This window comes from Mirounga angustirostris, unplaced genomic scaffold (genome assembly GCF_029215605.1).
Source record: "Mirounga angustirostris isolate CCGP_5_RB_7025 unplaced genomic scaffold, mMirAng1.0.hap1 SCAF_1, whole genome shotgun sequence".
NCBI classification, from domain to species: Eukaryota; Metazoa; Chordata; class Mammalia; order Carnivora; family Phocidae; genus Mirounga; species Mirounga angustirostris.
Genome location: NW_026991709.1, coordinates 69,597,081 through 69,610,689, shown reverse-complemented (window position 1 = coordinate 69,610,689; position 13,609 = coordinate 69,597,081). Strand labels below are relative to the sequence as shown.

Below are 13,609 nucleotides of genomic sequence, written 5' to 3'. Positions count from 1 at the left end.
GAGTCTCATTGCATGAGCACCCTTGCACATTCATGTGCCATGCTCTGTGCAGTAGCAGCAGGTAGACTGGCTGTAGTTTTGGAGTGTGATTGTTCCTCATAACCTGAATATAGTTTGAGGAAGGATATCCTGGACATGCCTTCACCATGTGCACTTGGAGCCAGTCTGCCCTGTGGCACGGAGCCATGCACTTCGTGAAATTGACTGACATAGTGTGTGGGACCTAATTGCCAAGCTGAGATCTTTGTGGGAAATTTTAATAATAATATTTAGATTTTTAAAGTTTTAAATATTTCATAAAAGTAGCTAAAACTATATGTAATAAATTACTTCAAGTAGTTGAATTAAGCCAATATTATTTGCATAGTGCACTGAAGATAAAGCTGTCTATATCTTATAACACTGCTCACCTTTTGGTATGTTGATCAAGTATAGCTTATTTAGTAGGCATTATTCATAAGCTGTCTTTTGCCTATGACCTCTCTGATAGATTTGCCGAAATGGAGGGGTTTATTTAAATCAGCTTTGTTAAGTGTTCCCCCAGAAGTTCATTCTTTAATAAGTTTAAATTAAATTGGACATATTTGGAAATGGTTGTCCAAATATGTGCTCTGATGTTCCAGTAGATAGCCACTACCTTTCCCATTCTATATGTATAGAAATGGGTTTTTTTCTACCTCTGGACATTAGTATATCTTAGGTTCAATGCCTCTTTAACACTCAAAGCCACTAATAGTTAATTTTTTCAATTTAGACAGAAACAGTGACTCAACAACTTTATGACATTATCACATTTGGAAATACTCAAATCACAGTATCTGAACACCTCCTGGCTTCTTCTCCCTCACCCCATTAGGTTTCCTAGTGACATTTCAAGAAGGCTACAATCAACTTGGAAGAGATTTTCACATGCCTTCCCACATGTGGTTGTTCATGAATGTGTATACAGTGAAGCTTTTGATGTATTTGGCTGAGGTCATGAAAATTTAATGTAAGTTAGATAACCAAGTAGAGTTTGCTCTATTGTCACACGCCTCAGCACAGTTTGCCACCCCAGTCTCCAGAGTCTTAAATCGTAAACAGGTTATGCCACTATTCTAAAGTGATTTGGGGCGGGCGGGGACCCTGGGTAGCTCAGTCGGTTAAGCATCAGACTCTTTTTTTTAATTTTAATTTTTTTTTTTAAGTAGGCTCCACACCCAATGGGGAGCCCAATATAGGGCTCAAACTCACAACCCTGAGGTCAAGACCTGAGCTGAAATCAAGAGTTGGATGCTTAACCGACTGAGCCCCCCAGGTGCTCCAAGCATCTGATTCTTGATCTTAGCTCAGGTCTTAATCTCAGGCTCATGAGGCCCAGCTTGGAGCCTACTTAAAAAACATAAATGAAATGATTTGGTTATGGGCGCCTGGGTGGCTCAGTTGGTTAAGCGACTGCCTTCGGCTCAGGTCATGATCCTGGAGCCCCGGGACCGAGTCCCGCATCGGGCTCCCTGCTCGGCAGGGAGTCTGCTTCTCCCTCTCACCCTCCTCCCTCTCGTGCTCTCTCTCATTCTCTCTCTTGCAAATAAATTAAAAAAAATTTTTTTTTAATTTTAAAAAATTTTTTAAAAAAAGAAATGATTTGGTTAGTTGTGAAGTTTTATGCTTGCTAGTAAGTAAATAAAATCTGTAAAATCTGTTTTTCTTATAATAGGTTTGACAAAGGAATGAAGAGGGAGTTAGTAAGTGCTATACAGATGTTAAATAACCCTTAGGGATAAGTCTCTTCACAGTGGAAAAAAGAAAAAATGAAGATGTGAAATGTCTGAAGCAAGTCAGTGCTCAGACTGAGGTGAGTTCATGGCTTTGCCACACTGGGATTTTGCCCCAGAACTCCTGCACCAGCACTGTGCACCATGCTGGATCTCCATAGATGGGGGCTTTTATCCATTTTTGTCTCATTTATCCTCTCACTCCACCCCAGGCTGTGTTCATGCCTCCTGCTTCCCCATCACCCGTTCAAAACAGCCCCGTTTTCTCACGTGTATGCACATATCTATTTGGTGGCTTCATTGCCTGGGAGTGGTGTAGGGGATCCTATCCACCCGTCATTTCTCAAACACTGATAAAGAGGGAGGGAGCCAGCAGCCCTCACTCATTTACTAATCTGGTAGAAACCAGAAGCTCCCATGCCCTTTCAGTCTGCTCCTGCTGTTTTATAATTTCCATACCACCATTCAGTTTCCAGGTCAGAAATGACGGTATCTGCTGTGGCTGCCCATGCACCATGGCCCGGGAGGCATTGGTAGTGAAAATGAGCAGACTGGAGTCTACGAGCTGAGGAACACAACTCCAGGGTGGGTAGGTACCACCTGGGTGTGGCTGTCAGATGCTAAATAAGCCAAAGGCATAGATGCAGAAATCATTTAGTCCAGAGGCAGAAACGGTGAAGGTGAATCTATATACAGGGAAAAAAAGAAGTCCTGGAATTAGTCAAAGATTAGGCTTACAGGACCAGAGAAACAAGAGTGAATGCAGAATGACCAGACTACGTTCTGTTGGATTGGGGAGGGGCTGCCTTTTGTTCTGGACTCCTAGGTTTAAGTGCACTGAGAGTGCCTTCTGATACTTAGCACAGTGGAGATACTGAATCTAGTGATTTAACACTGGAATAGTCTTTGTTGTGTACTTACTATATTCAACACGTATTTGGCATCAACTCTATCAGGCACTCTACTGGGTCTTCCCATGGTCCACAAGAAACCAACAGACATGGTCTTTGTCCTGGAGCCAGTGAAGGATGGGGACAATTGAACAAGCATTTACAGTAAGGTATAGACTTGAAGTGGATAAGATAAAATGTATAACATGGGAAATAGTGGAGAGAGCAAGGCTGAAGATATAAGAGGCTGAGACACCCAATAAAGTCAGGCTCTGAGAAGATAGAAGCTGGGACCAGAGCATGGGGAATGGACCACCCCATCTGCTGTAAGATAGGACATGGAAGGAAGCAGGAGCACATTTGTTGGGTCTGGTGGCTAGAAGCTAAGTTCCTGGCTCTAGAAAGGAAGTCATCATTGTCTGCCATGAATGTGGTTTGAAATTTGAAGAATTTTGAAGGTTTAAGCTTTTGCAAAGAGATACTCTTTTTTGGTGACTGTTCTGAGTCCATTTTTCCTGGAAGACAGTATGTGCCTTTTCAGTCCATAGATTCAAATTGTCTTTTATTTCACATAATTTTTTTTTGAATTTCATCTTTATTTACTGTTCTCAGTTTTCCTCTTTAGGAATGCCAATTATGTATATGTTTGTCTTCAACTATTATCACTTTACTTAATTTTTTATTTCCTTGTCTTTTTCTCATTTCTGCCCACTGTGTTTTTTATGGTGTTGTCAACAACGTCTCTTGTCCCTTATGTTCCTTTCATTTTTGTTCTCTTTTCTGTGGTTTTACTTTTCTGTGGTATCTATCCTGAGCCCACAGCTGCCTTCAGTATCCACAAAGCTGATGCCTGGACGCTGGAACTCCGGGTATGGTTGCAACTGCCTCTAAAGACTTAGGTCTCCATAATCTTGTTTTCTAATAGCAGCAGCAAGACGGGCTCGGTTTCGCATCTGCTTCTAAATATTGTGAGTGCATCTGACGGGCAGAATCTCATTTACAGCCAGGACCCTAGCTGCAAGGAAATCTCAGAAATGTAGTTCTAAGCTTTATACACTCTATACACAGAAGGATGAAGGAATGGAGGTTGAGTGAGCCAACTCACAGTATCTACCACGACCTTCTATGTTGTGAATACCTTTACAAGTTTAGTGTTTATGAGATAAGAGTTTCAGCTCTTCAAATAATTTCCTCCATGGTTTTCATCTTTGGTGTTATGCTTAGAAAAACTTCCTTACCCTACTATATATTTTTTTCACTTTTCAAAGATCGTTTAAATTTTTTCTTCAGAGAATTCCTGAAAACAAATAATAGAAATAATTTATAGCTCTGCCACTCTTTAAAATATTATATGGAGAAAGAAGTAAAAGAGCTCCTGCTTCTTCTGGCCCCTCCATTTCTATCCTTCCAGAGGTAACCTAGAGGGCCCCAGTTTGGTACATAGTCTGTTAAATAACAAAATTCAAGGGGCACCTGGCTGGCTTAGTCAGTGGAGCATGCAACTCTTGATCTCAGGGTTGTAAGTTCAAGCCCTATGTTGGGTATAGAGATTACATTTAAAAAAAAACACTAAAAACAAAATTCAACTGAGTAAATTTGAGGATCTAATTGGCTTTATTCAAAGTTTCATGAATCAGGCAATATCCCATCTAGCAAATAAAAAGGAGCTCCAAGTAGCTGTGCAAAATGGAAGGCTTTTATAGGCAGAAGGGGGTGGGAAAAGGACGTTTCTAGCAAAGAGTGGATTGTTTCAGGCGGTCACCATGCTTTGGGGAAGGGTGGGAGTCTATCAGGTGGATTACCTCACTAGTGCGTACCAGGTAATTCAGATTTACTAGTTGGTTATAGTCCTGCGAGAGGTTGAAACTGCAGTTAGGTTAGGTTGGTATTTTAAAGATTTTTTTTTTTTTATCTCAGAGAGAATGGGAGACAGAGAGCATGAGAGGGGGAGGATCAGAGGGAGAAGCACACTCCCCGCTGAGCAGGGAGCCCGATGTGGGACTCGATCCTGGGACTCCAGGATCATGACCTGAGCCGAAGGCAGTTGCTTAACCAACTGAGCCACCCAGGCGCCCTAGGTTGGTATTTTAAAGATTTTTTTTTTTTTTTTTTTTTTTTGACAGAGAGAGACACAGCAAAAGAGGGAACATAAGCAGGGGGAGTGGGAGAGAGAAGCAGGCTTCCCACGGAGCAGGGAGCCCGATGCGGGGCTTGATCCCAGGACCCTAGGATCATGACCTGAGCCCGAAGGCAGATGCTTAACGACTGAGCCACCCAGGCACCCCAGGTTAGGTTGGTATTAAGTCTTGGTTTGCTGATGTGGGGCTTAGGACAAAGTACTCCATTTTTGGCCGGTTGTTTCTTTTCTAACACTTTTCAAACTGGACTATTATATATATACATAAATATAGATTAGGTATACAATTATTAAAAAATAAAAGTGGTATTCCTCTCCTCAGTGTTTGGTATCTTGTATTTATTGCTTACAGGTTCAACACAGGCATCTTCCTCGGTCTGTAAACTGAGATTTACCTCATAGTTTGTAATGATTTATGGTGCTTACTATGAATATGGCCTCATTTATTTAGCCATTTCCCTACTGCCCATACTGATGGGCATTTATGTTATTTCCAGTTTATTCGCCTGTATTTTATTCTGGTTCTCTTAATTTTTACATTTTGTTCCTTAATATGGCAGGAATTTTTTTTTGAGAGAGAGAGAGTGTATGCGTTGGGGGTGAGGGGAAGGGACAGAGGGAGAGAGAGAGAGAGTATCTGAAGCAGGCTCCACACCCAACATGGAGCCCAACGTGGGGCTGGATCTCACAACCCTGAGATCGTGACCTCAGCTGAAATCAAGAAGTCAAGACACTTAACCGACTGAGCCACCCACGTGCCCCGACAGGAATTAATTTTGACATTTGACCTGAGGAAAGATTCTAACTTAGTTTTTTCCAAGTACAATTCTAGTGTCCCTTATTAAACCAGTAGGAATAGATTTTTGAAGAGTCATGGAAAACACTTCTCTGGAAAAGAAAGCAGAATGGCCCAATGCCAAAAAGAATTCAAGCATAAAAATCCCAAACTCACCTCTTCCCAGAAATTAGCCCCCTTCTTTCCCAGGTTCATATATACCTTCCTCATCATTAGAAAGTAGCATGGCTTTGAAGCTGGCCTAGTCCTATGGGGCTGCATGCTTCAGCTCTGCCTTGGCTCCCTTTGTTAGTGGTTAAACTGGATTAAAGGGCTGACCCTGCAAATTATCCACTGCTGTGTACTGGAATGATTCCTCAGGCATATTCTGCCCTAGCTGGCTTCCCCTCACAACCTATTTGGAAGACAAAGACAAACAAAGGAAACCTGAAAAAGACAATTTGAACACACTATCCACCAATGTAGAGAAGATTTTGTGTGTGAAGTAGCGTGTATGTGAATTTTGGGGAGTCAACATAAGGTGTGTTAAAAAGAAACCACATGCCCAAAATGGTGCCTCTTGAGCAGGGCCAAGTCACCAAACCAGAGCTTAATACCTAACCTAATTTCAGTTCCAAGCTCCCTGGGAAATTTAAGTTTGGTAATCTGTTGCCTAGGCCTTCTCCATCCCCCAAAGGAAGATGAGGTAATCTGCATAGTAAGACCTCCTGCCCTTCTCCATAGTGAAGGTGATCTTGCCTAAAACATTGCTTTCTTGTCTTTTGCTAATAATTTTCCTTCTTATGAACTCCCCTCTACTTGTTAGATGGGATGCTGCCAGATTCATGAATTGCTTAATAAAGCCAATTAGATCTTCAGATTTACTCATTTGGATTCTGTTTTTTAACAGGTGGTAAATAAGAGCAAAAGCTTTGGTAGCAGAGAGATCTGGCTTTAAGGCTTTAGTTAGTTTTTTGGGACTTGGAGTCTTTCTCTATAAATTATAGCTCAAGGGGCGCCTGGGTGGCTCAGTTAAGTGTCCGACTCTTGATTTCGGCTCAGGTCATGATCTCAGGGTTGTGAGATCGAGCCCCACATGGGGCTCATGCACTGGACATGGAACCTGCTTCAGGTTCTCTCTCTCCCTCTTCCTCTGTCCCCCCCCTAAAAAAAATTGTAGCTCAAAAAAATTTTATCTTTCTCTCAGTGGAGTTAATGGCCTCCATTCTAAAGTAGGGAAAATGTTCATTAAAGATTTATCAGTCCGGGTTAGTTACAAGAAGCAGAAACCGTATTTTTAAGCTGAGAGTGATTGAATACAGGAATGAGGTGTTTACAGGACACTTGGAAGAGCTGGGGAAAGGGGCTCTGTGCTGGTCCTGTAAGAGTGTCTTCCAGAACGACCCTGAAGAACTTGGCTCCATCGGAGCTGCTGTCTCTTCTGCAAGAAAGGGAAGGTAGAGAGTCAGGAAGCTGCTCCTGCAGCAGCTGCAGCGACTTTGTCCTGCTTGCCATGCACAATGCTAGTGGCAAGTTCCTAGAGCACTGCTGAACAACAGCCCTTCCCCCCCACCCGCCGTCTCCATGATAAATTTCTTGCAGAAAACTAGCCAGGCGTCCAAAGTGACCTCTGCCTTCCCAGTCCTACAGGAGTGAATCTCGATGATGAATCTAATCCACACGCAGAACTTCACTATAAGGATGTCCATCATAAAAGGAACTCAGGTCAAAACCACAGAAAACAGCTTTCCATCCAGTCAAGTCACAAAATTAACCTTGTGAGGGTTTTATGCATTCAGAAATTTGTATGCAAATATTGTCTACATGCACATATGTAAATAAGGGCATAGTGATTAATAGTTAAATACCTAGAAGCATTATTATTTTCTTTAGAGGGTGGGAAAGGGCAGAGGGAAAGAGAGAATCTTAAGCAGGCTCCACACCCAGCGTGGAGCCTGACATGGGACTTGATCTCACGACCCTGAGATCATGACCTGAGTGAAATCAAGAGTCAAACACTTATCCGACTGTGTCACCCAGGTAGTCCTAGAGGCATTATTAGAAAGGGCAGGGAGCAGGCCCTTACCACCGCCCCCCCCATAAGCCCACACTTGCCAAATTCAATTCTGTCTCAAGTCTCAGCCCAGGCATCACCTATTGCAGAAAGCCTTTCCCTGGCCTTTTGACCTCCACACCTTAGTATAGGATGGAGGCTTCTCCTTCTCTGCTCCCATGTTGGATGGTAATTATATATTTGGTAGTTTGTCTTCCTCTTTATGCTGTGAGCAACACTGAAGGCAGGTGGCTTTTGTTATTTTTTCCCGAGCATATGGAAAGGCGGTTAATAAACATAAAATAGAAAATTCTTCTTTATTCCTATGATTGTAAAGAAAGCTTTGTTTTTTACTTCCATCTATGGTCCCTGGCAGAGGTGGAACCAGAAGGTCCCAGGTCTTGGGGTAGATCTGGTGCTGGTGCTGAAATTACCCATCTTTGATCAAGGTGCACTTTGTCCACTGATTCTATAAAATATGCATTGGTTTTCTCATCACTCAGTATTTATAAGACACCTCTCCCTAGTGTTCTGCACCCCCATGGCATCATGGAAACAGATCACAAATATTTGCAGGTGGCAAAACCTCTCCCCAGTATGATTTCCATAAAAATGAAAAAGTGATTAGAGAGTACATGAAATTTTCCGCCAAGTGAGTCTCCTCTCCAAATGAGCTGAGAGCCCAGACTGAATTTCACAGCTAAGTCAAACACTCCCACCAAGGGACACAACTATGGTCCTCGTAACCTATCCAGAGCCTCTGTTCCCATGAGGACCTTTCTCCTCTGGATGTGTTCATCCTTTTTGAACACAAAGTATTCAGCCAGAAGCCTATGTTGCACACCACCCTGGACTACCACCACCCCAGACTGTATGAAGTGATAATGAGGTCAGTCATACCACAGCTCTCTAGGAAAGTGGAAAGAACCACCGGACCCCTGCAGAATACATTGGCAAAAATGAGTCCCAACAGAGGGCAGCATTGGGTATCTGTGAATCCAGCCCCCAGGGCCTCAATATTCTAGAATCCACCCTGGCAGAAAAGATAAATAGGGAGAGGGGAGAAAAAACCAGGAGGGTGAAGAAATAGAAGACACAACATGGCTCTTTCAAAACTAAGTCAAACAAGGGAAGAGCTATGGGTAGGAATTTCAGTGGATTCTTCTCAGGAGAGAAAGGGCAAGTGGGTAGAGTGATGGCTATAAAGCTTTGGTGGTTTCAGGGAAGTACTCAAAAGCATTTTAGTCTCAGAGTCACACTTTTCCCCTGCAAAAGAAAATTATTTCCCCCCAAATATAAAAATAAAATGCTTGTTGTAAAAAAATTAAATAATTAAGGAAAGAGGAACACCCAGCTGGCTCAGTAGGCGGGGCACGCGACTCTTAATCTCAGGATCATGAGTTCAAACCTTACACTGGGTAAGGAGCCTGCTTAAAAAAAAAAAAAAAGGAAAAAAAGGGAAAGAATAAAGAAAACAAAACTTCATCACTCAAAAAATTCAATTTGGGGCACCTGGGTGGCTCAGTTGTTGGGCATCTGCCTTCGGCTCGGGTCATGATCCCAGAGTCCTGGGATCGAGCCCCGCATTGGGTTCCCTGCTCAGCGGGAAGCCTGCTTCTCCCTCTCCCACTCCCCCTGCTTATGTTCCCTCTCTGGAGGAACAAATAAATGTCAAATAAATAAATAAAATCTTTGAAAAAAACCCAACAACTCAATTTGCCAAACATCCCTTAAGATATTGTTCTTTTTTTTTTTTTTTTTAAGATTTTATTTATTTATTCATGAGAGACAGAGAGAGAGAAAGAGGCAGAGGGAGAAGCAGGCTCCCAAGGAGCAGGGAGCCCGATGTAGGACTCGATCCCAGGACTCTGGGATCATGACCTGAGCCGAAGGCAGACGCTTAACCATCTGAGCCACCCAGGCACCCAGGATATTGTTCTTAATCTACACACTTATATACATACACGTATACACACTATTTTCTATAATGGGGTCACGGGATCCTATTTTTATCAACTACTTTTAATTTTTATTTTACTATGTTTAATAGTTTTGCTCAGAGAGGGCACATCAGAGTAGTTTAAAAGCTTTATTACATTTAATTAAAAAATGCTAATATTTCCAAATGTATATGATTTGATTTATCTTCATTCATTAATAAAATTTACATACAATTTACATTTACATATACTGGAACTTTATCTTATAGGTTAAAATATACAAAAACATCTTTCAAGTGAAATTTCCATTGACAGTATAGATTTAAAAGTATGTCTACTATTCATAAAATGTATAGAAGTGAGACAGTATTCACAGAATATGCTTGGGAAATAAACAGACTGGTCTTAGGTGGTCACAAATGGACCCAAGATTTTATAAAACTCAAGCCTAACTTTGATATTTCCTTAAAAAAAAAAAAAAAGCAGTATATATCTCCTCTATTGAACAGAGGTATTTATCCATTTTTTCAAAGATTTTATTTATTTATTTGAGAGAGAGAGCACAAGTGGAGGGGAGAGGCAGAGGGAGAGGGAGAAGCAGGCTTCCCACTGAGCAGGGAGCCCAATGAGGGGCTCAATCCAGAACCCTGGGATCATGACCTGAGCTGAAGGTAGAAGCTCAACTGACTGAGCTACCCAGATGCCCCTCTATTTATCCATTTTTTTTATTTTAAGATTTTTTATTTACTTATTTATTTACTTATTGTTTTTTTATTTACTTATTTGTTTACTATTTGTTATTTACTTATTTGAGAGAAAGAGAGAGAGAGCACAAGCAGGGGGAGCGGCAGGCAGAGGGAGAGGGAGAAGCAGGCTTCCCGCTGAGCGGGGATCCCAATGTGGGACTCCATCCCAGGACCCTGGGATCATGACCTGAGCCGAAGGCAGAAGCTTAACCGACTGAGCCACCCAGGCATCCCTCTATTTATCCCTTTTTAACAAAACTATCACATTCCGTCCTAGACAGATACGATTTGTTGCCATTATAGTAATGTTATAATGAGATAACATTATTTTCCTGGTTATGCTGTACCCAACATGGGAAGAAATGCATTCTAAGTCAATTAAAGACAAATAACCAACCTGTGCACGTTAAAGAATATTGCAACATCACAATCTGTTACAACTCGCTCAAATTCTAATATGTGGCAATAGATGGAGAGGAGGGGAGGATATTTCTAGTCCACCAATAGGATACAATCGCTACATATTACTTCAGAAGTAGATTTTTTTTTTTTTTTTAGTTATCTCTACACCCAACATGGGGCTTGAACCCATGACCCTGAGATCAAGAGTCACAACTCTTCCAAATGAGCCAGCCAGGCACCCCTGTATTATTTCTGACTGTATTTCAGACAACAAACAGGTGAGAGACATTCTACTTTGCATAGCCAGATGCATTTGGAAATTTCACTCATCTATGCCACAGGGACAATATATTTCCTAATCAAGTGAAACAAGACATTGCCTCAACTGGGGATCTGAGTATTTCTTTTTCTCTAGAAATGAAGTACAACAGACACACACATACATAGTTTTATATAATAGAGCCATGATATCCATTTTTATCATCTTTGTCCTTCATTAAGTAGATCATGGACATGTTTCCTTGATAGTGTACATAATCAACATCATAATTGTTAATGACTGCACTGTGTTCCCTTGTCCCTGAGCAGCATAATTTATTTCACCAATTCCTTACTGATGGATGTGTAGGTTGTTTCTACTGGGAACATTCTTGTACATGTATGTTTTTCACATTTTTCAATTATCGCCTTAGAATAAATTCTTAGAAGAGCAATTACTGAAATAAAATCATAAATCATATTGGGCGCCTGGGTGGCTCAGTTGGTTAAGCGACTGCCTTCGGCTCAGGTCATGATCCTGGAGTCCGGGGATCGAGTCTCGCATCGGGCTCCCTGCTTAGCAGGGAGTCTGCTTCTCCCTCTGACCCTCCCCCCGCCATGTGCTCTCTCTCTCTCATTCTCTCTGTCTCAAATAAATAAATAAAATCTTTAAAAAAAAAATCATAAATCATATTAAAATGTGAATATAGGTATTAGGGAGGGCACGTACTGCATGGAGCACTGGATCTTATACGCAAACAATGAATCATGGAACACTACATCAAAAGCTAATGATGCACTGTATGGTGAGTAACAGAACATAATAAAATAAAATTTTTAAAAATGTGAATATAGGGGGAATGGAGACTTATTGTTTAACAGGTAGAGTTTCAGTTTGAGAAGGTGAAAAACGTTCTAGAGATGGTGGTGGTTTGCACAACAGTGTCAGTATGCTTAATGCCATTGAACTGTATACTTAAAATAGTTAAATGGTAAGTTTTATATTATGTATATTTTACCACAGTACAAAAATAAAAGTAAACGTGAATACATACCTGCAAACTGCCCTCTACTAGAGTAAATTACTCATTTCTCCACACAACCACTGACAATGGAAGTTATCTAAAAATATTTTTGTTGGCCTTTTTTTTACATGCTAATTAGTCACCTGTATTTCTTCTTTTGACATGCACGTTCAATTCTGACCATTTTTCCATCAGAGGTGTTTGCCTTTCCCTTACTGATTTGCAAGTAAGTGCATTATACATATTAGGAATAGGAACCCTTTGCCTATCATTGATATTTGCCTTTAGGGATTTCCTCTTCTGGGAGGAAGCCTCCTCAGCCCTGACCCCAGTCACCCCAACATCCCCTTGCTCCATGTTCTGTACCCTCATAGAGCTCTCTCCACTGTGCCAGTCTCCTATCACAGTGATTTCAAAGCAGGGGGTTTAAACACTCCCTTAAAGGTCTTCCCTTGCTCCTCATTTATACACCCTAAAGAAGAATGTGGAAAATCAGAGTGAATTTGAGGTAAGATTAATAATTTCCACTTTTCCTTCTCCTCCCCATTCCCCAACCTCACATTTCCTGGCTTTTCAAACCAGCCTTCCCTTGTACCTCCCAAGCAGAAGTGTCCCTTCCTGATTGCAGAAATGTAATCAGAACAGAGACAAATGCAGAGCTTAGGCCTGGACTGTTAGTGTTGGGTAGGTGGGAGGATGTGGGGAAGAGACTTTGCTTCACATCCCATTACTGGCAAGTACCCTCATCTGAAAAAGGAGGATGATTTACCAATCTCATGGGTTGGTGAAAGGAAAAAAGGACTGATTGAGATAATATATATGGAAAGGCATGGGGTCTGGGATATGGGAGTGATTATTGTGATTATTGTGTTATTCCTATGATGATTATGATGATGATGTTGATGTTGGTGATGGTTCTCACAATCTTGCCAGGCCATTGTAAATGAGTAATGCAAAAGGAAAAACAGCATGAGTAATAAAGCACAGAATCAAAAATGATACACCCACACCCATACACTCATAACCCCTCAATTTGGCAATTTTGTTCTCTGTAGTGTACTTTTCAGTAGGATGTAGGATGAGTACATGAGACATGATCAAACACTCTCAGAACACACAATTTAGATGACAAAATTCTATTCATCTTCCCTATGGCTCCTGATGCCTTATTGTTCTCCTTCATCACTCAGTCCCTTTGGGAAACTCTGAGGCAGTTAGCCTCTTTGCTTTCCTCACCTTTGTATATTTGTGCTTCTCTTACCTCTGTGCAGTTTTCTTTGTTTGGGTTTTGCTTTTCTCTTTGTGCGTTCTGGTTTTTTGTGCATTGTGCTCTTTACATGTCCTCCTTCGCCTCTCCCCTCTCTCATCCTCTCTTCCTATAGGTCTCTGTGTGGGATCTTGTGACCTTGTGATCTTGTGACCTTCACTTCCATACCTCTGTGGTTGATGTTGCCTCCATCAGTGCGTCTGTTTTAATGCCCAGCTTCCCATAGATCACACTGGATACTAGTGTCATGACACCAGAGTTCTCAAAACTTCCCTGGTTAGAAGGGAGGCCAGTGTTAGGAAAGGACAGGGTTAGTACATACATAGCCCAAAATTAGAGAGCAAAGAACAGATTGAAGGAAC

The 13,609-nt window shown here is 41.5% G+C and overlaps 1 protein-coding gene across 1 annotated transcript in view; it reads left to right on the top strand.

The window, feature by feature from the left end:
* Positions 1 to 5,250, top strand: part of LMLN (leishmanolysin like peptidase) — an 87,699-nt gene extending 82,449 nt beyond the window's left edge. Inside the window, exons 18-21 of the transcript XR_010405960.1 lie at positions 857 to 991; positions 1,697 to 1,834; positions 2,224 to 2,343; positions 4,768 to 5,250. The gene's annotated coding sequence lies outside the window, so the exon portion shown is untranslated. The remainder of the gene's footprint in view (positions 1 to 856; positions 992 to 1,696; positions 1,835 to 2,223; positions 2,344 to 4,767) is intronic.
* Positions 5,251 to 13,609: the final 8,359 nt, after the last annotated feature.